Consider the following 25,810-nt stretch of genomic DNA (forward strand, 5'->3'; position numbering starts at 1 on the left):
CGGACCGTAAGTGTAGGTTGGCAGTTCTCTCCCTAACAGGCCGACACTGAAGGCCTCGCCATCGGCATGACAGATTCCGTTCATGTGAAAACGAGCTCAAAGGTGTGACAGTTCTCTTCCTGGTGCAGTTACTCTGGTAATTTGCAGCTGTACCTCACTGGCCCTGGAAGCCAATCAAAACAGGCCAGGAGAGTCTTTTGGATTTGACAGTTTTTAAACCGACTGTGGAACTTATTGTGCAAAAAGATTGAGTAGCTATGAAATCCTTGATACTCAGAAAGGTTCAACCAAATGCAGGCTAATGGATATTGTTCACAGCTGGTGACAATACAACCATGTGTAAAAAACACAATGTAAGACTACATATATCTGCCTTCAGCAGTCAGCTTTAATGCCAAATTGTAATTTTTAAAAATTCCAGCAATGCCTATCTTTGATCTTGAGTAAGGCTATTGTATGAACGAATGTTCTTGTCTGTTGATAAGAACCAAATAAATCCCTTTCAGCCCACAGCAGGTATCTGATGGGGGATGAGAAAGTGAGTGTGGAATCTCAGGAGGGCCTGGAAACCACAGGTTAGCCTGCTAATTACTTCTGCCTGTCTCTTATTTCCTGCTGTATATATACATTGGCATGATGTGCCATTCTGGCCTTCAGTGATCTGAACACCCTAGAAAGTGAAAGCCGTTCCCAGGGTTGTCAACTTTGGCCAGGTGGCTGGTGTGAGATTTTCAGTTTGAGACAAGTCTGCACACACATTTACTTGTATAACAGTTTTATTCCTTGTAGATAGTCTGTAGGGTTCGCAAACTACCCCAGTGCTTTTGATGTAGCTCATTTTAGGTTTATAATGGAATAATATAGATTTGCCGTACGATTTCTTGCTTGTGTGCGAGAGTCTGAAAGAGTGTCACAGCAGAAGCGTGAGAGTTGGCAACCCTGCTTTCCTGTCTCAGCCTCCACTCTAATAGCAGTTTTTAATAATGTCACATTGCCACTGAACCCTATTGCCACTGAAAAAGACGTCGCTTCCTTGAAGAAGGACCCCAGAGCCTGACCGGCCCTCCCAGAGACTGTGCCGCAGGAGGGTTTTCTGGGAAAAATAAGATAACGTGGAGACAACCTGGTATTATATGCATGTCAGACACTTGGCAAGGAATATCTACTATGTGAACCCTACTACCTTTATGCCTCTGAAGAGTAGCTAAATGATTACACAGCATCGAATTCATCCATCTCTCAGCCACTTATCCTGGGCTGCATCACATAGGATAACAACAATATACATTTATTTTTTTGATATTCCCACATGAATGTTCATCTACTTCATGTCTGGTGTTACCAACATAACTGAACTGTAATGTCTGCACATATACAGCCCGCAGCTTAATCAGCATGACGTGCAGCTCTACACCTCAAGCTGTACCGGTGAATAGACCAAGCAAGGGCAAAACCCAATCCCGTGTTTCATTTTAGTGGCTGCTGGTAGATGCTGATTAAATGTATTCCATTTGAACTTTCTGGAGTAGCCCCCCTCCCCATAGCCCCCCACCAATTTTGGCATCAAAATCAGGCACTACTACACTGGTGAAGAAGGGACGTTACAGAGGGGCGGAGCAAGGGAGGGGATTACAGATTATGATGCCATGGCTGAGATCAAGTTGCTTTGGCAGAGTTGTTCTGCAGGAGCCTGGGTGGCTCTTGAGCCCAGTCCTCCTCATCTCAACAGCGGCTGAGCGTTTCTGCCAGGCGGCACTGCTCAAGGGCTTAATTAGGACAGATCATTTGGTGCTGGTTATTTTCAGCATCGCTACACGCTGGCGAATGCCGGTAATGAAACAGCCTGGATCCCTAAAACGTCTGGCTCGGCTCACCGACTGACGAGACAACCCACCAACGAGAGGGAACCGGGTGACGCGCAGAGAGCAGCATCGATCAACGTCGCGTTTTGGAGCGGGATGGGCAGGATGCGCAGATGAATGGCAATCAGAACATCTGATCTCTAATCGCTAGGCCTTCCTTTGTGAAGGTCTTTTCGGGTCTTTAAACATGCATCGTCTGCTGTACAGTCCTGGCACCGACTGTTGGCTTTGAATCCAGGATGCTGACATGCTGGCCTGATATTTTCTGTCAATTAAAAGAATATGACAGACATCTGAAAAGACACTTAGTGGAAGTTAATGGATGTCCAGTGGATGGAGCCTGTGGCTTTTTGGCAGATACTGGACCTATGATAGCAGAGCAATAGATGCTAGTCCTTTTGGTTCTAAAAATACCATTACTCTTCTACAGTCAATGGAAATGGCTTGGTCCAAGGACGGTCATCCTCACTCTGACCTGACCCAAGAGGTATTTGCAGTAGGATGTTGGCACTAGGGAGTCGCAAGGTGGGGCACATCTGGGTTCTTGACAGCTTGATTGGGGGTGGGGGGAATGGCAGAGAGGAGCATTACATGGCTAGGGGAGAGAAAACGGGGCTGCTGCCTTGTGGAATGCAGACAGCTGGGGGGTAACTAGCTGGACGTGGGTCACCACTAAGATGGGGGAACTCGCTGTAGTGTGGAGCAAAGCCGCTTTTGTAAAAACTCAAATAAGCCTTTTAGTTATTTAAATTGCTTTGGGTTTTGTGGCCTTTTTCCAGAGGAAGACTGAACAAATAGGGTTATGTAATGTTATGTGAAGGTCATTCTACAGCAGAATAGTCTAACAAGGCTAAAATTGCTTGGGGGGTAGGGGGGGGGATCTGTCCTTGAATAATTATCTGCTTTTCATATGCATTTTTTTTTTAAGGCATCATGACTAAGAAATGGGACGCTGTGCACAAACTGTGACATTGTTGCGCGATCATACACTTTTATGTTTTCACATTGCATTAATCAGCCCATGTTCAGCTTAGGAGAGAAGCTGTTTTGGACACTAACAGGGTCTGGGCCAAGGGGAGTCCTGGATCCTGGCTTGGGAGGCCCGCAGAGCCAGCCGACGGTCATGCATGGACACTTTCAATTTGAGCTTGATCCGCTTCGGCCCCACAGCCCGTAATGCCTGCTAATGGAAGTCACATTAGGTTATCTAGTACGCTTGAGGTTTTTATAGCTGTGAAGGAAGCTAACAGGCTTAACCGTATCGCGCTGGCGAATCTCCCCCACCCCCAAAATACATCGGGAGCTGTGGCCCCTCCCAAACCAGGTCAGAAACAGTGGGTCTCCTTTTCATCCCTCTCCTTTGTCCAACCCTCTGCCTCTCACATTACTTAAGTCAAATAATAGCTGTGGGTGCTTTTTTTTTACATTTCATTAAAGGGCTGCAATCAGCATTTTTTTTTTTACTTTTATAATTTATAGTGAGTTAAAGGGAATGGCCTCCCTGTCCATAAATAATTTACCTTTTATTTAAGTTCTTTTTCTGAATATGGTAGGAGATCTGAAGATCCAAAAGACACCTGTAGAAATGTTAAGTATAATCACTGAAACAATCTTCTGACATTTTTACGTACCTGTATACCTGGATATAGACATCTTAGAATCATCTTAATGGGGCTTGCTGTACTCGCTGTGTTCGCTGTGCTCGCTGTGGACCTTTACTGTTCATGTCATAACTCCTAAAACAGAGAGAATCCTCTGAAACCCCAGCTTTATCGCACAGCTGCCTGTGTTCAATCCATGCGGTAATTTTCCGCCAAGTTGTCTTGTTTGACGTAGCACATATCTGGGCACATATCTTCAGCCGTACCTGCATTCATGGAATGATGTGCAATTAGATTCAGGCTTGTGGTGTGTATCTCTCTCTGTGTGATGCTGCTAGCATCCCTTTGAAGTAAAATGTCTTTTTTTGTTGTTTTTATAGTAGAGTGATGCTCTGAGACTTACTGGTTCTTTCTGGTTCTTGCATTTGCTGAGGTTTGACCTGAAGATGTGTGTTTTTCTCTTGGGAGTATTAAATTATGTGGGAATTTGTGATTAAATTACGGTTCTGTTTATTTTCAGTTTGCTGCCTGTATTGATTGTTTTGCTCCATGTTCTTGTTTTATTGTACGCTTTGTAAATCACTCCAATATAAAGGTCATTTGCCCAGTAAATCAATATCATAATAACATCTGTTTCTGATTCCTTACAGAATACCTTGGATTTTTGTGCACTCCTCATATGGAATTGCCTGTCATAAGGTAGGGAATGCAGTGTTTTATTACTTTAATGGAGGCTTCCAGATCCCATGTGACCCAGAAGCGGATTCCTGCATGGAGCGAGGGAGTGATGGTGATTCGGTGTTGATGGCCCCTGTCATTTGCTGATAGGTCCAGACCCGCCGTCCATGGCCGCTAAAGTCTATCGTGGACTAAAGCCTTGTAAATATGTGGAAATGACTGACTATCTGTGGCAGCCATTTTTAAAAGGCATGCCAAGACCAGAGGCCTGAGTGATGGGTCGGGACCAACAGGAATACACAGGCGTCCCTAATGCTGAACCCACACCTCCCGCATCGGCCCCAAAGCTCACATCACTCACACTGTTATACTTCTGAACCCAACACCAGTGTTCTGTTAAAACACTATTTGTTTTCAGAATGTGTTTTAAATTTTCTTTGTTTCATGTTTAAAAGACTGAAGGCAGCCATAATTTTTATTTGTGTTTTTCCTTGCTTATGACGCTTTACATAAAGGCTTACATTTCCCAAATGTTGTAATGCTGTCTAGTTAAATATTTTGCTTTATTAAAATTTTGAACAGATTTTACATTATTGATATTGTTTGAATATGCTCCATGTGCCATGGGCCTGTCCTCAATTTTTGTTATTTTTAACAATAATAATATTAAGAAGGAAATGTAATTCTTCAGTTTATAGAGCTGGATAGTTGAATCAAGGCAAGTATTTTTAAGAGACTGATAAGCAAATGATATAAGTTTACAGCTTCTGGTGTTGGGAGGACTACCTACCCTGTCTGATTAGCTAGTCAGGGTTACCCGTAAGCTCGGGTCTGGGGTAAGTTGGAACCATGCAACCGAACAGTTCCAGCTATGTAAGTTGCTAACAGGACCTTTAGGGAAATGAAGCCCTTGTCATCACTTGCCATGGCAACACAAACATCCAAATTCCAGCCTGGGTTAACATGGTCTTCCAAATTAGGTCTCTCTGATCAGTGAAACATTGTAACTGGGACACATGACCATTTGCATTAATTTAGTAGTTTTTTTTCTCCCACAGTTGCTAAAAGGGTGTTGATTCACTGGGCAATGTAAACACTCGTTGGCGTCCATATTGCAACTCTAAAACTAATCTATGAAAAGTGACCCCTCAGTGCCCTGGTATAGCCACCCTTTGTGTCCTTGAATCCCTGATAAATGGTCTGCTGCTCATTAGTGGATTTCTGTAAACAGAGCCCTACATTGCAGTCTGATGCAAAACTGTTGTAAAGGAAGGTAAGCTTTGTGAATTTACTGCCTGACTTTATTCGGCTGTTTTGGGATGAGTCAACCCCCCCCCCCCCCCCCCCCAGAAGGGCTTTTCATATAGAATGGCATAGGTGAGTTTTTTGTTGTTGTTGTTGTTGTTGTTGTTGTTGTTGTATACCACGTGTACCTAGAAAACAGCACAGACACTTAAGGGGAAAGTCGGAAATCTGTGGCCTTACCTCTCTATCCACTCACCCCAGTGAGCCTGGAGCTTGTCAAGCCAATATGATTGAGTTCAGTCTTTTTATTTCACTGAAATGTTTTGTGGCACTTCCTTTATACCCACAGGCTTTACACAATCTCCTTGTAAATTAGATAAGAGGAAGAAGAATGTTTCACAGGCAAAACAGATTGTTGCTGGTCACTGAGATGCATTTGTTTCCATGTCTATATTATAAATGGTGTCCCCAAAAGCAGGGCTCCCACCATAACGAATGCATATCTGTCTCTGTTTTACCGCGACACTTGAGTCACAATTGAGTTATTCAGTAATACTGCTTAAGAAATTACCTTTATGTATTCCATTTAATATATATTCTTTTTCGTCTTTGATACCTTAGTGCTTTGTGTTTCATTTTGTGTCTGTTCTGTGTCCCCTCGTTTATGTATGCTCACTGTCACGCTTGCTGGAGATTATAAAGTTACCAGAGGTAACACAGTTTTTAAAGATCTTGGCTCATAACTAGTGCTGGGGCCAGTTCACAGAAGCTGTTACGTTAAACTGAACTGCTTTGGTAAATGTCTAGCTGTGATATATAAGGTTTTCATCTTCTCTCTTGGGTTAAAACTGTTGGCTGAATCCATTAATTGTATACCAAGGACAAATTGAAAGCCTTTGCTTTTATACGGAATTGAATATGCTCTGGGAACAGTTTATGGGTTAGCAGGTAAATCTCCAAAGGGTTTGATGGCAGTGTGCTTCTTAACTATCGCTCTTTTAAAAAATGATGCCTTTAGAGAGGAAGTAAATGTAGGGCTGGAAAAATGAATGGTTCAAACAGGAGAATATGGGGGTGCCGCAGTATGTCTAGGCTGGCTTGGGGACGTGCTGCCTGGACCAGGAGCTGGTATTGGAGCGATACCATAGACTTTCATGGTAACTGTGTAAGTGACCGTGGCCTTTTCCTCACCCCTCATCCCCCCAGGCTTGCATCTCTGCTTCTCTGGGTCGCCTCTATGGAGCTTCAGAGCTCTCCTCTGTGATTTAGGGAAGCAACAGCAATCAGCTCTGTGCTGCATTACAAGCAGTGAGGTATTAACACAATGGTCCAACTGCCGTGCCCGTTGATAAGCTCATAAAACACGTTTTATTCACACCGGTGTAAGGCCTGACAGAGGAACTTAGTGGACCCTTTTCCCAATAGAAGAGAGACTCAATGCAGAGATGTTCAGAAATTAATGACCCCATTAATCATATCAATTGTTAATAGCGCTTCCTAATTAATCATTGAATGCCCTTAAAAGAAACCGTAGCGTTGGCTGTATGGCTCGATTAATGTTTGCTCTCTGTTGTTTGGGCCCAGCAGGGAGTCCATGTGGCTGTACTCATCCCTCTTTCCTAGCCCAAGCTGAGGAACAGTTTCCACCAGTACTATTCAGCTTCATTAGCATCCAGAGGAGTACGGAGCAATTCCGTCATGACGCAGGCAGCCGTGACTGGCGGACAGATGCTGCCGTATACACCCTGCTCGTTAAGCCCCATGAGATTTCGTCATCGGGAAGGACTGCCAACCCCTGGGCCGTCTTTGAGAAGGAAAAAGGGGATGAAACTTTGAATCGAAACTTCATTTCACATCACAATCCGAGCATGAAATGCTTGTCATTTTGAAAATGACATGCAAGATCTTTCAGGGTATCAGGTTGGAGTGTTAATTAGCAGCTTGTGTTTTATATGAAAAGATTATTTTAAAAAGCAAAACCTAAAATAAAAAAAAAAGTTTGAATTTCCCTGCATAGAAAGTAAATACTAAATATTTAAATATACACAATATTATTGACTTCAGTAATGAAACTTTTGAATGGAGGTATTTAGCCCAAGCTTACACTATCTAAAAAGTAGCACACGTACCCGCTTTTATAGCTAATGAGGAAGCTGCTGATGATATCCCATAAATTCACTGGTGTATGATGTCTGGATGGGGATCAGCAACTCCAGTGGGTTCCTGTCGAATCCCAAGAGAGCTCTGAAACCACGTACTGCCTTGGTCCAAAGAAGTATTCCTACTCCAGAATCCTGTGTAGAAAGCCATTGAAATATGAATCAATGTTTATTTCTTGGATGTTTCAAATTAAACAAGAGAAAGAAAAGGGGCTTTCATGGTGATCAGTGACAGGTTTTTACAGCATCCTCCCTTCCTTTCACATTCTGCTGTCTGAAATGTTTGGTGCTGCGTGTCCAGAGGATGTGTCTCTATTCCCAAAGCCATTATCTTACATGCACAAATATGTGATATCTTTAGTCTTTGCTAGCCACTGGCGCAGAATTTATAAATGTCTCTTAGTCACCAGAAGCTTGGTGATGGATTAAACCAGCAAACATCCTTCAGATTTATGGCCCAAAAAGCATTTATTTTTGAATAGCATCTGCCTTGGATTTTTTGTGAATTTCTTTTGTCTTCCTAATATTCTCTTGGATTGGCTAGAATGTGTGGTTGGCATTAAGAGGACAGCTCTGTCTCGGTTTCTCTCCTATGTAATTGATCATTATCAATTTGTTAATGTGAACAATGAATCTTCCAATCCCGCAAAATTTATATATTTATACACACACACACACATGCACGCACACACATCCCAGCTCTCTTTGTTAGAAGACTCTTTGCTAGGCATCCGGTGATGCATTGCTAAAAAAATTCCTTATGTTAAACAGAAAACCTTGGTAGTTGGTCTTAATGCTGCTCAAAAAGGTTGACAGCCTCAACTTTGTCTTCATACTCAGCTTAGCACAATGGTGAGAGATCTTGGTATCCTAGTTGATTCAGATCTATGTTCACATAAGTGGTTTTACTATAACTGCACTCTACCATCTACAGAATATAGCCAAGCTTCAGAGTATGCTCTCCTTCCATGATGCAGAAAAACTAATACATGTCCTTATACGTCCATGCTGGACTATGCCCTCCTTTCTAGTTGTCCATCTGGATCCTTATAAAAACTGAAAAATTTGATCATATTAGCTCTGTTCTATACTCCCTTCACTGGATTCCAGATAAGTTTTGGATTGATTACAAAACATTGCTATTAAGTTATAAAGCACTGAATAGCCTTGCACCAGAATATCTTTGAGATCTCTTCCGAATCCCCTGGCCTGTTTCAATATAAAGGAAGAAGGATCTCAAGGATATCTATTAGTGACGAGTAGAAAGGACTATGCCAGGTTGCAGAGTGTTATTTTACAGAGCTCCGCAGCTGTGGAATTGTCTTCGAGCGGAAGTGTGAGATTCTGGCTCGCAATCAGTATTCAAGCCTGGACTAATAAAACAGTTTTGTTTAGCTTATCGGGACTCTAGTTCTGGCTCTAGCTAACTGCTCATCTTCAGTTAGGCCTACAGTGTGAGGTATAGAGCTGGGTGGGGACCAGTGCCATTAGCTATGGATGAACTGAACTGTAAGTGCTGTTACTCCAGCTTCACACTCCCTTGTGGAGAGGATAGTGCTGATGTTCAGGGACTCCCATACCTATGATTCTACTTGTCCCCGTGGAGCTTCTTCTCATGGAAAGGATTGTTTCATTTGGCCTCCTCTGCTGGGCCCTGAAGGACAAGCTGTCCCTTTGAGTTTGGTTCCTCCCAAAGATTTTTCCTACTAGGGAGTTTTTCCTTGCCACCTCTGGCTTGTCCTGTGAGGCTCAAGTGATCCCAATAAGTCATCCCCATTCTGAGGAACCACAATCAAAGCAGTCCACATCCTCTGAGTATCGCAGTGAGAATCCTGGAGGACGATGCATAAAATGAGAAACACATGTTCAATCATTAGAGACATTTTTTGTTTAACAAAGCAGGTGATGGAAAGAAGAAGACACACATAAGAAGGAGAAAAGCCAACAGTGATGCCCATTGTGCTGATCTACTGATAGCTCCTCTAAAATCGATATAGAGAAAATCCATCCATCCGTCGTTCAACTTCAGAGTTGAAAGTGGCCGGTTTCATAGTACATGTACAATGGCAATAATGATATTCTATTCTGTTCTAATGGGACATGGATGCCCTGGAGCCTATTTCTGGAAGGAGTGCCAGTCTACTGCAAAATCCCTTCTATATTCCCATTCTGCCCTCATGCTGTCTTCTCCAGCTGTCTTATGGGAAAGTCACGTTATTCTGCATACCGTGTAATGAAGGTCCACCACCCCTTTGGTGACTCACCAGGATCCCAGGGCTCTGGAGATTGAAATGGGCCTTCAGATATTCCAGGCTTCACTCTTCTTCACCTCCGCCCTGAATTTAGGATCCCCAGGAGGGTTCAACCACGTGTCCGCCTGGCGTAACATCAAACAGGCTTTAATAGCAGATTGCCCTTCTTCTGTTACCAGGGGGCGGAGGAGAATGTGCTGTATCAGACTAATGCAGGTGTGTGTGTGTGTGTGTATGGGGGGGGGGGGGGGACTGTAAATATGGATTGTTGATGCAGAAATGATGCCACCACTGCGTGATTCATTTTGTGATGATGGAAGTCAGCTCCTCTTAACTGTGGCATCATATTTGTCTGTTGGAAAATCCAGAATGCAAAGTTCTACATATCTATTAAAATGGAAAACAGTGGTAATTAATAAAATTCTTGAGGACAGTCCTTCTAAATCTTTAAGTGCTTAGAATTTGAGCATTAAAGTCAGTGAAATATGTATGTTGATGCCGTGCGGCTTTATGTTTGTGCTGTGCTTTGCCGGCACATTTGGGACACAGTGTGAACCATGGTATCCTGATCCTCTTTGGTAGCCTGAGTGGTTTCCTCTGACCTGGTGCCGCTGGAGGAAAACTTAGCCAGGTGTGTCAGGCGTAGCGGGAGGGATTCGGACACGAGCCTTGCCAGGCCGCTGAGAAGTAATGGTTGCAAATAAATTGAGTCTGCTCATGTTTAATAATGTCTGCCACCCCATCGCCGTGCGTCACTCTGGAATGGCGGGTCTGTTCAGCAGCACAGTGAGGGGCGATAAAATCATGACAGATGGGTTCTTCTGCGGAAGTTTAGGCGTTTCTTTTCTTTTCCAAGTCTGTTACCATGGCTAAGGTTGAGGGAAATTCTCACTTAACAGAAGCAATTGGAGGGAACTGTTTAGCACGTGATGCTACCTTGTTGTCGCTATTAGCAACAATGCGGGCAGCTTCCAATAGGGTATCACATCCATATTTCAGCTGTAGTTATATGAGATCACTGCTTGACCCCAGTTCTGGCATGTTTATGATTCTGAAATGACCTTCGTGGTTATGTAGTTTGCATTATATGCACGCGCAGAAGAGGGGCAGTGTGTGCCACAGTGGGTTAGAACAGGACATCGGAAGGTTGTTGGTTCAAGTTAAGAAGTGTAATGAGGCAGCCATATTACTATCGCAAGCTCTTCAAGACCATGAACAATGTTTGTCATTTTATTGCCTGGCTTTTGTACTATATGGCTTTTGAATTTTCCACATTTATTCAGTTGTATGCTTTTGGTGGAGGAATTCAGAATGCTCACACAGTAAAGGTACAACATTATTGCCTTATCTGGGATTTTGCTTGGGTATAAAATATGGATACTTCATCCAGACTTGCTCAGCATATTTGGGGACAGATTTGAAACACTGTATTTTGATAAGAATCTTGGGAATGGTCTCTAGACACTAATGGGTGTTGAGCATCACACTTTAGCTTTTCCCCCTTTGGTGCCCCTCAGAGAAGCAGTGAGGACTCCACTCTTACCTGGGGTTAGGGGTAGGGTTAGGGTTACTCCTACAGAAGCAGTGAGGACTCCACTCTTACCTGGGGTTAGGGTTATGGTTAGGGTTACTCCTACAGAAGCAGTGAGGACTCCACTCTTACCTGGGGTTAGGGTTAGGGTTAGGGTTACTCCTACAGAAGCAGTGAGGGTTAGGGTTAGGGTTAGAGTTAGGGTTACTCCTACAGAAGTAGTGAGGACTCCACTCTTACCTGGGGTTAGGGTTAGGGTTAGGGTTACTCCTACAGAAGCAGTGAGGGTTAGGGTTAGGGTTAGAGTTAGGGTTACTCCTATAGAAGCAGTGAGGACTCTACTCTTACCTGGGGTTAGGGTTAGGGTTAGGGTTACTCCTACAGAAGCAGTGAGGGTTAGGGTTAGGGTTAGAGTTAGGGTTACTCCTATAGAAGCAGTGAGGACTCCACTCTTACCTGGGGTTAGGGTTAGGGTTAGGGTTACTCCTACAGAAGCAGTGAGGGTTAGGGTTAGGGTTAGAGTTAGGGTTACTCCTACAGAAGCAGTGAGGACTCCACACTTACCTGGTGAAAGTGGCTCCCCATTAACTAAATCACCACTCCTTTTCTGAGTTACTGTCTATGCCAACTCCATCAGTTGTACCCTCGACTAAGCTCATGGACCTGACTTGTCTCAACCATGTGTGTGGTTCTCTTACATCTGCTATAATTATGACACTGTAAAGACTTTTTCCACTGTGCTCACCTAAGTAAGAGGTTTGGTAAGTGGATGGATGGACTGGTAGTTGAAAATGGTCCCCGCTGCTGTTTATTGCCCCTTTTTTGCAGCATTGATTCCAATCTCATGCAGCTGCAAATTATGTTTGAATTTGAGGAAGGTTGTTAGCATTATTGCTAAGAAAATTGGTTTTGCAGGATCACTCATGTGGTTCAACCCACCGCCACTAATGGTATGTTCTGGAGCTCTTGGTTGCACTCAATTGAAGATGATGTACAGCTTTCATCATTAAGAGTCACTACATAAAGCCAGTGGTGGACACACCTGACCAACCTCTGCAGGAAAATATGACTGGCTGTAAAATGCCACGCTACGCTTCCCATGTACAAAGATTCTGGTTTCTCTTCACACGGTTCACTGAGAGCAAGTAATCGTTGTCAAGGCAATACTTTTTCCCTTCCTTTTGTTACTTTGTGCTGAGAGCTACCTTTGGCCTCCCTTTAGTTTGGCATGTACACAAAAGAAAACACGTAATACCCACATGTGAGAGTTGTGTAAAACCCACAATGGTTTAAAACAATAAGTCCATGTCTTCAGAAATTACTGTGTAGGAGGGGAAGGTGGATGTACTTAATTCAGACAGTTCACCTGTTCTTAAAGATTGTTCTGGTCAGACTGGGTAGTGTGCTTAGCAAACAGTGGACTCTAGGTCGTGTGTTACTACCCCTGAACTTGGCTTCCGCTCTGTCACCCCCATGCATGATTACACCATGTACCCATGCTAGATTGCAGCCAACCCAGAAACTCCTCACTCTCTGCCTGTCCTGAAGCCTTCCAGGACCCTCCATTGGATATCAGGAGTGCATTACAGGTTGTCACGCCACCCTGGGACATGTCGACTCTTATGACCCGTGGGCGTGATGATTCCCTCAGAGCTCTCGCTTGTCCTGTACGCGTCCCCCCCATCGGCCTGTCTGCTGCGATTCCTCACTGCAAGTCACTGGCGAGAGCCTGGGGAGGCCCCAGCTGTTTAGTCAGGCTTGTAATAGTGAATAAATCACGCAGGATTCCTACCATTTGTGTGTTTTTCCATGTTATTGCTCTGACTTGATGTATACACAAGCCACATGGCATCTTCCACTCAGGGGAACCTCGTATCTGAACTTCATTCCTTCTGCTTTCTTCTGCTGCTGCTCCTCTGAGCTCTGTTATTCTTTCCTGCGCTGTTACCCCCTTGGTCATTTTGTTTCAGATTTTTCTTTCTTAGAAGTAGTGAAATTATATATCTAGATGATATATTAAAAGGGGCAGGACCCAGGGGCCTTTGCTGACTTGTGATACATACAATGCCGTGGATGTTTTGGGAGATAGGGGAACAAGGCCGGCTGCACACCTGTAACTTATTTTTAATACAATAGTGTGTGTAAGGAGAGACTAGGATTCCTTTGTTCATGACTTTGAAGGTTTGCCCATTTAAGTTAAACTTCTTGTTTTGCCTGCACAAGAGCACTAATAAAATCACCCCGTTGGCCCTCGTATTGCCTTCTCACGCTCTTCTTTTTAACACGTCTCTGTTTTATTGGATAATCAAATGCATCAGCCAAACGTGTTGATTTGGAGCCCCATTCATTACGTTAAGCCCAAAAGCAAGCCATGGAATTTAACTTCCAACAGCATTCGCTAGACAGGCTTTGGTTACCTAATCATTATTAAACAAGCAGATTATCTAGCAGTCTGTGCGATTTGTAGAAGTTATTTAGAGAACCCTTCATGTCAAAGACCTCTAAAGGAAACCATTATGTCAGTCTGACCTATTACATTTCTTCCTTTCTCCTCTTGGTTGTCCGAAAACTAAAGATTAAGCGGAATTTTAATCTAAAATGGAAGAGCACCTTTTATATTCAGTAAGCTGCAGGCTCTCTGTAACCCTGCACTGGGTAAATGGTATGGAAGATGGACGCGTTTTGGGCTACAGAGCATTTTCAAAGCACTGTGGGCTTCCCATCATTCTGTTCTCTAACCCACCGCAGCTGCTCTTTTCTTCACTGCCAGCACAGCTCATCTTTGTCTTATGCATCCTGACCTCCTGCTTCAACTGGATGTCGTACGCGAGGCTCACGTGTGCAGGACAGGAGGGAAGGGAGAGCAGGCAAGCTGCAGGTCCTGCTCCCCAACATGTGACGGCGGAGGCGCGGGAGCCGCAAATCCTTCAGGACGACCCAGCATCAAACAGCCGACCTTCTCGGCTCTGTGAAACACTCTGTGTTGGGTGGACCATCTCATCATGAGACGCTTCTACTCATGAAAACCTTTGTTACTAAGAAAGGCTGAGGTACGAAGCACCACCACCCCCCCAAGGCGGCCCACCCCCACAGTGAGCCTCAGGGATGAATTTACTGCATCATTTACTAATCTCTTTTTTTGTCATTTGCTAATATCCCTCATTCTTCCATGTATATCTTCCTTGCAGTATATTTTTCACACATGGTTTCTCCCATTCTCACTCTCATTCTCTACTTTCAGTGCCATCGCACTATTCCTCATTTTTTTGGTGCATTTTCTGTTCTCTTTTGCCCCCGGAAGGCTCTGCACATGTTAAAATAAACTCCTCCCCCCCACTCTGCAATGAAATGCCCAGCCCAGACACAAATAATCGGACCTGCCAGGACGAGTTGGATATCTTCCTGTCCGTATGAGGCACGTGACCGAGAAAAGAGGAATGAAGCTTCACTGCATTATGTAAACTGTTAAAAACCTATAAATACATCAAGCTTTCATAGGTATATGCATCAGTTTGTTTGTTTTCCTCATAACACAAGGCAGTAGTCACCTGGCACAGCTGTGAAAATGGTCACCTGAGGGACTTGCTTGCTAACCTGCTTTACTAGGGAGGTACTGGGAAATCTCAATGGTTCCCCATCGGTACAGGGCCAGTCCCTCTCGCATTTTTCCCATCCTCTGCATGATGGGACGAGTTCCTGAAAGTGCCCTCGGTATTCAGAGCAGGCACTGTTCCCAGGCGATCTCAGTGACAGCTTTCAAATCGTTCGTATCTTTGCGCTCCCCGCAAATGATGGGGACATCGCACCAGCTATAGCTCTACTTGTTTGAACATTTTTATTCTCTGTCCTTTGATGAACATTGTTTTGTTTGTGAGAAGCCATGTCGGAGTGATAGCATCACACGTCACACTCCAGAGATTTGGGAGTTTGTACCCGGGATTCTCCAAAGTGTGATCGTGGCAAAAACCCCACCGGATCAGTCCCTCCCTCACAAATAAGGAAGGGGGGGTTATTTCAAAATAGCACGCAATTTGTTTATGTCAAAGCAGAACTTTATGGCTTGCGATCCTATCCTTTCTGCCCTATAATCAGTTCTTCAGTGACTAACAAGTGTCTTTATCAGGTTGTTATGTGTCTTTCAAGTCACTCTGCCTTTCTTCAGCAGAGGTTTGACCGGCAGGGCCAAGAGTGATAAGGCTTAACCTCCTGAGATTAATTCAGCAGAGTGAAACCGATCGCTTTGTGTGTATCATCGCCACGTTAAGTTCACTCCGTTCCACATCCGAGTTGCCTCTTGCAGAAAGGGTACTGCGGTTCTGTACGCTTCCTGGGGCCAGCTGCAAAACCGTGTCCAAGGCTTTGACTGGTGTACAAAATGTCTGTCTGCTGATCCTGCGTTTTATGTGCAAATTTTCATCCCTACAGAAGATGTTAGGCATCAATTGAATTGTTATGCTGTTCTTGTGAAGTCTGTGAGGGCACTTCTCAGGGGCCATGCATAAAACAAATTGGCATTGAATGATCACAGGGTGCAGTGCTAATTTAGATCATTTAGATAAGTTGGTATCCATTATACATTATATAGCTAACTGTCAGACTACTACACTGTTACATCTTAATAACGTGCCCCTTCCTGAATAAGTGCTGATCATTTTGCAGGGGGTATTTTGGGATGTTTTCCCTCTGTTTGTGGAGGTGGGGGCATCTCAAGTATAGTGAGACAGATGGCATGCAGGGGGTGATATTGCACTGTATGTTGTTAGTGAATACAGTATTGATATGTAAGAAGATGCTGATGGCGAAGGAATATGTCCCAAGTCAGCACTGGTCCTCACCTCACACTTCCCTAACTTCGCTGGCGGATTATAATCAAGATGTGAATTCGTGAACGGAATCTGAATTGCTGATGGGCAAAAGTGAGTTGATGCAGAGTCTCGTTTTCCCATCTTGAAACAGTGGCTCCGTTTTCAGAGCGGGATCGATGTCTTTGGCTAATGGAATGGGGGGAGATATTTTAATACCCCCCACCTCTTTAGATCGGCTTTAGTCGGCGAGCGAGTTCCGAGCAATTAAATATGAGAGGAGGCGCTTGGCTGGGTGCTTGCCGTGACGGCCTCAAAGCCGCTCAGCTGTGACATCGTGTTAAAGACCTGCGCTGCTTATTCGAGAGGTTTTCACAGCAAAGCTGTCTAAATGTGGTCCTATTATGCTGCCATTATAAATCACAAACTGTCAGAGTAACTTATGCAAAATCAACCTTTTTTAAGATTAAATTTGATTCTTCCCTCTCTCTTTGTGTTAGGAAGACTGATAACATGTATTTGTTTTATTGATTTTTAACTGAATTATTTTTATGGGTAACTGGCATTGAAACTGATGGCTTAATTGTGTTCTTTTTCTGTAATGGGAATGGATGTCATATGTTGGGGAAGCGGGATTATGATAAATAACAGAGTAAAACATTAACAACCAAAAACAATGCATAATGTTCCTCATGTAGTACAGAATGCCTTATGCTGCATCTTAACTCAGTGAGAATTAGTAAGTGTCAAACCATCTTTCTTCATCTATAATAGATGCTTGATCCCAAGGTTAATTTGCATGGTAATTTATTGTAATTACTATTTAAATATTATTCAATTATTGGCATTTCATTGAGAGGCTCCATAAGGGTAGATGCATCTTACTTTTGAGCAATTAGGGGGTGAGTAAAATACATAATCAGAGAACGTGACCTCGCTAAGTGGACTTGTGGGTTCAGGCAAGCTGTCAAATAAGAGCGTGAAGTAGGGCTGAGATGCAATGGAGCGACTGCAGTGTAGCAGCCTGAAGGGCAGATAAGGGGCAACACACAAACATTGCTGAATTCGACACAGAATCTGAATCAACACGGGTCGCCAAGTACATTGACTGAAAATGATGTGGAATTTGGCCTGGTACATTCTGTCCTGCTGAGGATCAAAACATCATATCACTCACAGAGAAGATATCAGACATTGCATGTTAACAGATAAGCACATAAGACTTACTCTGGGGAGAAAGGAGAGAGAGGGGCACGCACAGGAGGTGTAATTGAGTTCCCTGTAGACCAGAAAGGTAGGTCTTTGAAGGATGCTGCTCAGATGTTGAATGGTTTTGATGGGTCTTTGGTATTTTCCAGAACTGAAGCTTGGGTAGAGGTGGTCCCCTGGGTGGCAGGGTTCGAGCACAGTCTTGCCAACATGCTTGTTTACTCTGGATTTGTGTTGGGTTTTAATGGAGGGGAGACTGCAGCCAATGCAGGATTGATTTTACATTGCAGCTTGCCCTTGGAGCAGGCAGATGCAGTGACAAACCAGACTGTAAAAGGGGTCATAATCTGCAGCAGTCCTTTATGACAGCACAGCTTTATCAGTTAAACTCAGATGTGCATGCATTGCTGTGATTCCTTTGTGATGGGTATGAAGTTCTCATTCCATTTGAGTGCTGGACATGGTCTCCCCCCCCAGGAAATTGAAGGGCTCCAATGTTTTTCATCATAACAGATGGTGGTGCAAGGGGTTTGTTGTTTTTTGGAACCTGATTGATGATGGAAGATTAGCGTCATGGCCTTCTCGGAGATTGCTAAATCTATTGACAAAGGGACTTTGTGCAGTCCGTTTCCCACATAGATGCATGGCAGTGTTGACTCGAGGAGACAGCTCAAGGGTAACTAGGGTTGGTGAAATCAAAATTCTCATTCCTTCAGGGAATTTTTAAAAAGGGTCTTTTGTCCTGATGCTGGTGAGTGACATATATAACAAGCCCATTAAGACTATTTATTCATGGTTATGCCTGTGGATGTTTGGCTTTGTTTTTAATCCTTCACTCTCTGTAATCAGCATTAGTGTCAGTTTCATTTCCACTAACTCCTGTGTCTGTCACACATTTCCAGTGACACAGGTGAAGGTCGTCAGTGTAGCAAAACATGGACAAAACATTTGGCTGACAAGAAGGTTCGGCACCATGACGCACAGTGGATCTGTGTGATGTCATGAAAGGGAGACATGGTGAGAACGGGCAAAGTAAACTCAGTATTACTCCTCCGGGCTGGCTCCCACATCTGCTGAGCACAGCTGGCTTCTGTCGCTCCATGTCCAAAGGAGTTGATCTTGGACTGGTTTCCATACGACTCTCGAGTTTCTCCAGGGTTGGACACAGGATTGGCTCTGTTTATGGTCAGCCAATGGCCTGTGCTGCTGTCCGTCCTCTGAAGCAGCATATTATTGGCTGGAAACAGGCTGGTCTCTCTTCCCAACTGTTGGAAGTAGTTGATACCCCCCCCCCCCATTTTGCTAGAACTGGAACAGATGGTTTCAATCACACTAAAGAGAGTTGCCACTGAAGTGCATTGTCTCTAAAAAAGGCACCTTATTTGTCGGAAACCAGCACAGGAGATGAAACATCCTTGGCCATGGCGGGTTGACTGAAAGACCTCATTGCCGTAGCCAGTGGCCAGTCAATGTAATGTTTTCTGCACGTACTCTCCCGGCTTACCAACAGTTTCGATACACCTAGCATGTGCCACGTTGCAAATGGCCTTTACTGAAACTGGCAATTTTCCTAAAACAGCTCCTGTCGGGAGTCTTTTGGTGTGTGTGTCAACTGGAAAAGGAGTCTGCGTACCACCTGCGCCAGCCATTTCTCGCTTCGGTTGCCAACTTTCTGGTTGGGCTGCCAGAGCTCAGGATGCCAGTGAACGTACATATTGGAGGTTTGGCAGGGCTTCAGAGTTTTATAAGTGTTCTATATACATCTCTCGTCCAAACGCTAATCAGGCCAAGTACGTTCTGTGTAGGCACACATGTTCTATAAAGTTCTGTAGTTCCTTGTTTCAAGGTTTCAAACAATTTGCATAGTTTGTTTATTGAAAACAGTTGGACGTGAATGTTTAAAACAAAGTAAGTGTTGAAATGTGGCATTAGAAAAAATTCTGGCCTACATGTGAACCACTTTAGCTGTTTGTCGAAACCTTAAATTGTCAAAAACCCGCTGGAACGATTTCATTGTGGTTTTGGGTACCTATCTGTTCATCCCTACATTTCTCCTATGGGTCCAATGTCATGCCGAATGTTGCCCAATAGAAGAGCTCAGAACATTGTTGATCTTCACCTAAATTATTGTCTGTGCCTTTTTTTGTGACCAAGGCATGATTGTGGTGGTGGGTGATGGTCTGGGCCTCTTACAGGCTTCTACACCGCAGAGGCGTCTTGGAGAATATGTTGTTTTTAACCTTTTCATGGCATGTGTGTCATTTTGTCCCTTAAAGACTCAGAGACCTTCCATGTCCCCTTGAATAAGCATGTTTCTACATTTGGGGATGATAGTGTAGCTAAAGTTTTGTATATCTTGAGTTATTTCACCCTTACACTATGTGTATTCCCATAACAGTGTAGGTAGTAACTGGAAGAAGACAAAGGTTGAATTGGCAAGCCGGTTAAAGCACTGCTTCTCTGCGCTGACATTCTTGGAGCGGAGGGGCGACAGGGGTGACAACCGCAAGTGTTGCTATGGTGACCAGTGCCTGGGGTCCTGGGAAGATGACACGATCGGTGGTTGATGGACGTGCACATGCACATATACCCAGTTCCAGATCCCAAAATGTCTGCGCAGTGATTCTCAGCAACTGTCCTGTCCTCTGGAGTGCCACAATTTTGATTCTGGTCCTGGAGATTGACAGTCAGGAGAGGGACTTAAGAAGGCTAGAAGACAGCCGTGGAGGTTAATGAGACTTAATTATAACTTACTCTCCATTTCATAACCCTGATCTTCTTCCTCTCAGGGAAAAAAAGCATGGTGGCTCAGTGCATGGGGGAAAAGGAAATATGATCTCCCCTCCCTCCACTGCTGTAGACATCAGACATCTAACCAGATGATGAACCACTGCCGTGATATACGCGGCTCGGCTAACACATGACGTGTGAGATCTGCATGGCTTTCAGATTTGGGGTGAGTTTAGATTAGCATTCGTCTCCCATGTTGCCACTGATGCATAGCTAGCTCATCGTTTCCCGAAGTTGTTTCCAATTTATTTACACCAGTTTCCCAATTTGAGTTATCAGTGTCGTTTCTTCCACTAACTACAATGACAGTGACTGTGCTAATTTATGGAGGTGACCCCTCCCAATTCGTAATCCCATAATTCCAGTCTGCATCGTTCCCTCCATCTGGTTTAATATGTGATATTTGCTATACCTTTCTGTATATTAATGATATGTTATTCACAATTTTGTTGTACAACATTCTCTCTAATGATTACAGACTCAGCCCCAAAATGCTAAATGAGTTGACTAAATGAGTCTGAATCACATCTCAGATGTATGGAAGGAGGGGCATTCATGCTTGCAACTTTCCAACTGAGCAGCTCTGAACCAGCAGATCTTTAAAAGGAGAAACACTAACTAACACAACTTCCACGATGTATTCTTTGGGTGTGAATGTTTTCCCAGCGAGGGACGTGTCCCCAGTGAGGGTCGTGTTCCCAGAGAGGGATGTGTTCCAAAGCCACGTTCTTCATTATTTTGGAACAAGCACAATGTCACTGTCCCGAGGTTTGGTATAGGTAATACATTGGTATAGGTAATACATTAACACACAAGTGTTTGTCATGTACTGTACCATTACAAACTATCATGGGCCCAAAAACCCAGGCTCCATCCAGGGTGTTGGAGACAGTTTTATGTTAACATGCAGGAATGGTTTTCTCTGCATTAAACATTTGTTTACCTAAGTCAGGGTTTAACCGCAGACATGAATTTAGATTTGAGATACCTCACTAATAGTTATCACGCAGAAAGAACTACTTTGTTTCAAAACTGAGACCTTTTTCTGGGCATCCACAGTCTACTTGAGTATATTAGCTGGAGAATGATGGCCCTCTTAGTGTTTTTGTCTATTGCCTCGTTCCAGGGGAGTGCTTAAAACGCCTCCACAGGCACATTCAGTTGAATTCAGATGCTCTTTAAAACTGCATTCCTCCTTTCTGTTCCTGGCTGACCACCGCTGTCATTCTGGAATCAAGACCAGTCGTGAAACGCATCCTGGGATTCTTTGCAAATGATCTGTGAGAAAGTAGACTCACCTTATTCTTCAGAGAATCTCAGGGTCAGTCTGGCTATGGCATGGTTTATGGTTGCAGCTACCTTGCCAGTTAATGATTAGAAAATTCACCTCAGTTCTGACTTGCATGGATTTTTTTTAATTCTGCATTTGTATTTTCAGCGCTGATGGTGACGCTTTTGGACAGTGATTCATAGAGCGCCATGTCATGTAGAAGTCCAATGAGTTTGGATTGTTTACAGGTTCAGAATGTTGGGTCATTTAGAAATGACATTTGTGGAACATTGACGTAGGGTCATGTAGAACGCCAGTGTGCAGAGTGGTCTTTGCATACAAGCATACATTTAAAACTAGCCATTCCTCCCCTGACTATCTGTAAAACTGACAGTCACCTGCACTGCTTGCGGTCTTTTTCTAAATGCCTTGTAAAATGCTTTTGTTTGTCTTGCTTTCAGGTAATAGAAGCAAGAGACACATGAATAAATTTGTTTTGATCACCATATTTAGTGAAACATGTATCTAATTTTGTGTTTACTGGGTGAAAACAAAAGAATTTCAGCTGCTATGAAAACATCTTTATATGGATGATTTTTATGCTTTCAAACTAAAACATCACTGAATGCTCTTGCTTGTAGGGTTTTAAAATTTCATCACGACAATTTTGGAGAATCATCTAACGGAAGAAGCACCTTCGACTGTCAGCTTAGGACCATATGGAAAAATTGGAAGAAAGATTCCTATCGAAGTGAAACGTTGGGACTTCATTAGGATAGAGAACATGGTGTTACAAAGGACACTTCATTTTATAGTAGCACCTGTGCATGTCATTCATATGGCTGCGTAATTGCTGTTGTGGGGGGAACTTAGCGAGCGGCCTGCTAACTAATGGGACGCTAATGGGCTCCTTCCTTTCTGGGTACTTCCTGTCTGGCCTGGTTCCATTAAAGGTGGGGGGTGGTGAAAGGAGGTTCAGCCAAGGATGGCTCACTGAGAAAGCAAGCATGCGGCAAAAACATTAGGCCAGATGATGGAGCCACCAGCTCTGTTTCATTGACAGCCCCCATGGTGATGATTGGCAGCTTAGAGAGCTGTCGGCGGATTGGGAGCTGGGTGACGCACATGGTGGTTCCTTCTCACCTGCGGCATGTCCACCTTCCTGCAGCAGAAGGAGCAACGTGGACCATATGCTGAGTGTCCCCACACAGGCTGTGGCTGCCCTCGCCCCTCCACTAATCCCTGACTGGGCCCTCCCCTGGGATTTTACCTGTGCGTTTGCACAGCAATTAACAGCATCATCACCATTTATAAATGAGGACCAGCGATTAGTTATAGATGGGGGACATTCTGGGTTTTGTGCGAATGATTCTCACCTCTTATCTGTGCTTAGAAAAGGAAATGTTTGCTTGCTGCCTGCCCCCCTCCCTCTCCTGCTGGAGGTGTTAATCTGCTAATCCACAATCAATGGCTGCTTCTGAGATAAAAGGTGACGATCTGATAATTACGATTCTCTTAAAGGGAAGTCTTTGCCACCGATTGTCTCAGGCAGGGGGTGTTTTTCCTGGAAACTTCAACTTTCTTTAAAAAAGAAAGACAAATAAATTAAAAAGAGATCTATACTTGGAATGGTAGGGATTTAGAGTCCATAAATCTGTGTTTTTTATGGTGCAGAGTGTGGTCATGATGTAAAACGCATATATTTGAACCTGAAGGGGATCTTTAGCAGAGATTTGCAGCGGCGTTTAACTTGCATTGGCTTTTAAAAAGCCATCTGCAGGTTTAGAGTTTCCGCATAGGACGGGGTCACCGCCCTTGCGTGTTTCCTTAATGCGATATATACCCTGCTGGCTGTGCAGCCTCTGATTTAAAACGGTGCTTATTACGAATTTGCATTTTCAATGACTCACTGGACATTCTGCATTGTATTATGACAGAGGTTTTGCCAGAGAGCTGCTTGGTGACTCAGCGGGCAGCTCAGTCTGCCCACACCTCCCGGGTTGCAGGTTTGATTCCCGGCCTTGGGTCTGTGTTGGGAGCTTGCGTGTTCTCCCTGTGATTGATCAGGTGTCCTGGACTGGTTTCCTCCTCCTGTTAAAAAAACACACATGGTTTGCTGAATTTAGGTGTCTCTAAATTGTCCATAGATGGAGTGTGTGTGCCCTGCGATGGGCTGGTGTCCCTCTGCTGCCTGGGATGGACTCCAGACCTCCTCAGGATCACTTGCTGTCTTTCTGTTTGCTTGGTACCGTGCAGCTTCTGTAAAATCATTCTTCCATTTCCGCAAAATTAGAACCAGCCCATAAGTGATTGTCAGAATTAATTTGCACCTTTTAGCAAACGTGTCGGCTAGTGAGTGCAGGAGAGCGTGAGTTGGTGTGAGAGTAGGAGTGTGAGTGCATGTGGTATTGATACGCCTGTCTCTCAGGAGCCCCCTCCCCCCATGCTTAGGAAGCTTCAGGGCGGCCCAGTTCCTGGGGGGGGGGTCACGGTGTAACCTGCAGGACCCCTGGCAGCATGTCCTCTCTGGGACAGGAGACCCAAAAGGTAACTTGGGCCAACACCTCTTTCCCACTTTTGTTGTTTGTTCTTCACAGCTCTCAGTTTTGTCCATTTCTGAAAGCTATATTTTTTCAGGGTGGTCCTATGTCTGTACCTGATAGGTGATACTTATTTATATGTAATTTATATGCCCGCTGTTTTCACAGGCCACCAGCAGGGGGAGTTGTGGCTCCTCAAGCGGCAGCGGCCTCTATCTCGTCTTCCTGCTCCTCCCGCTCGGGAGTGCGGCAGCCCTCTGGACCGTGCCAGAGTCGCGCGGAGGAAAAACTGGCGGAGCAAGTCCCTCCTACCAGCTCGCAGGGAGTCCAGGAGAGCGGCACAAACCTCGGCGTGGCTGAGACGACGGGGAACGGGTGGGGGAGAGAGAGAGAGAGAGCGAGAGAGAGAGAGAGGCTGCTGGGAGGGGTGAGAGCCGCCGGCAGGGAGGAACAGAGGAACAGACACAAGATGAGGAGAGAGAGGGAGGACCTTGCTCTGCAGAGTGTGGCAGAAAACCCGGATTAAGCGCTCTGTACTTTTTCTTCTCCTCCCTCCCGTCCTTGTCTGCGGCTGGACTTTCTTCTGTTTTTCTTTGGGTTTTTTTTTTCCTCTTTATTTCCACCACGTCGGCATCGTCTGGGACCGGCACTCGCTCGTCCCTTCTGCTCTCCTGCTCGCCTTTTGTTCACCCCCCCTACCCCACACCCCCCCTCCCCGCCGTGCCCCCCTTCAAGTTGGTGTCTGCCGGCACGCTTGGTGAAGAGGAGGAGGTACCCGGCAGCATCTGACAGGACGGAGCCGCGGGGAGCGGGGTGTCAACGGAGCGACGGAGAGAGAGAGGGAGTGAGAAACGGAGAGAGAGAGAGAGAGAGGGGAGAAGGCAAAGAGACTGGAGGAGCGAGGAAGTGAAGGGGACGGCTTCGGAGAGAAGTGAGCCCTGCTGCCGACCCCCCCCCCCCCCATCCCTCCACTTTCATTCTCCTCCTCCACTCCTGTCCTGGACCTCCATCACCACCACCTCCTCCATTCACCCTTCCTTTCCTCCACCACTCCTGCTACCCCTGTGTCTTGGGAAGGGGTGGGGGGGGCAGACGTGTTGGCGGTGAGACACTGCGTGGTCATGAAACTCGGAATGGGCTTTGGGATACGGCCTCAGCAGCTTCCTGTCACTGAGTCTCTCTCCCTTTCTCTCTCTCCCTCCCTCTCTCTCTCTCTCTCTCTCTCCCTTCTTTCTCCTCCCGAAGACCGGGAGGACCCAGTGCATAGCCTACCTGTCAGCGAGTTCTCTCCCACGGCCTTTACGATTCCAGCTACATGGGCAAACGCCTGGAGCAGCAGCCAATGTACCCCCAGTACACCTACTACTACCCTCATTATCTCCAACCTAAGGTATGGTGCCTCTTGGACCTGCGACCCTGCCGGCCTCGCGCGTCCGGGCTTGACGGAGGTGACGGATGGGTGGGTGGAGCAGGGAGGGCCATGCTGGGGGGGTCTCCTGGTGCATGTGCGTGTTTGGCGAGGCGGGGGTGGGGGGGTGTTCGAGTGGTTCCTCTCCGTCGCTCGGTCTCGCAGGTCCGCGTGCCTTACAAGGCTTCCCTTTTTAACGGAGATGTTACTGCTGGACTCATGGGGAAACATCATGGCTGGCGCGAGTCCACATGATGCATCCGTCCCCGGCTGTGGATTCCCTTGGGGTGGGGGGTGGGGGGATGTCAGTGGGAGGAAGGTGGGTCTTCCCCGATGACATTAGCCATTACGGATCCATGTGTGCTGAGCGAGACTCTGCCAGCCCATTGCTGTCTTTCCATGTCTCCCTGTGCTTCTCTTTTTTCTTCCGTCCCTGGGTGTCCAGCGAAGCGTCCTAGGGTTG

At 45.2% G+C, this 25,810-nt stretch overlaps 1 long non-coding RNA gene across 3 annotated transcripts in view; it reads left to right on the plus strand.

The window, feature by feature from the left end:
- The window catches only part of LOC111848294 (uncharacterized), a 41,915-nt gene extending 16,541 nt beyond the window's left edge, over positions 1 to 25,374 (plus strand). The window contains exons 3-7 of one of the 3 annotated variants that reach the window (XR_011985018.1): positions 4,114 to 4,162; positions 20,129 to 20,295; positions 23,828 to 23,946; positions 24,108 to 24,870; positions 25,185 to 25,374. This is a non-coding gene — a long non-coding RNA (uncharacterized lncRNA). The remainder of the gene's footprint in view (positions 1 to 4,113; positions 4,163 to 20,128; positions 20,296 to 23,827; positions 23,947 to 24,107; positions 24,871 to 25,184) is intronic. The other 2 variants (XR_011985017.1, XR_011985019.1) reach the window with 2 other exon arrangements.
- The last annotated feature ends 436 nt before the right edge of the window (positions 25,375 to 25,810 follow it).

Source organism: Paramormyrops kingsleyae, chromosome 23 (assembly GCF_048594095.1).
Source record: "Paramormyrops kingsleyae isolate MSU_618 chromosome 23, PKINGS_0.4, whole genome shotgun sequence".
Lineage (NCBI taxonomy): Eukaryota > Metazoa > Chordata > Actinopteri > Osteoglossiformes > Mormyridae > Paramormyrops > Paramormyrops kingsleyae.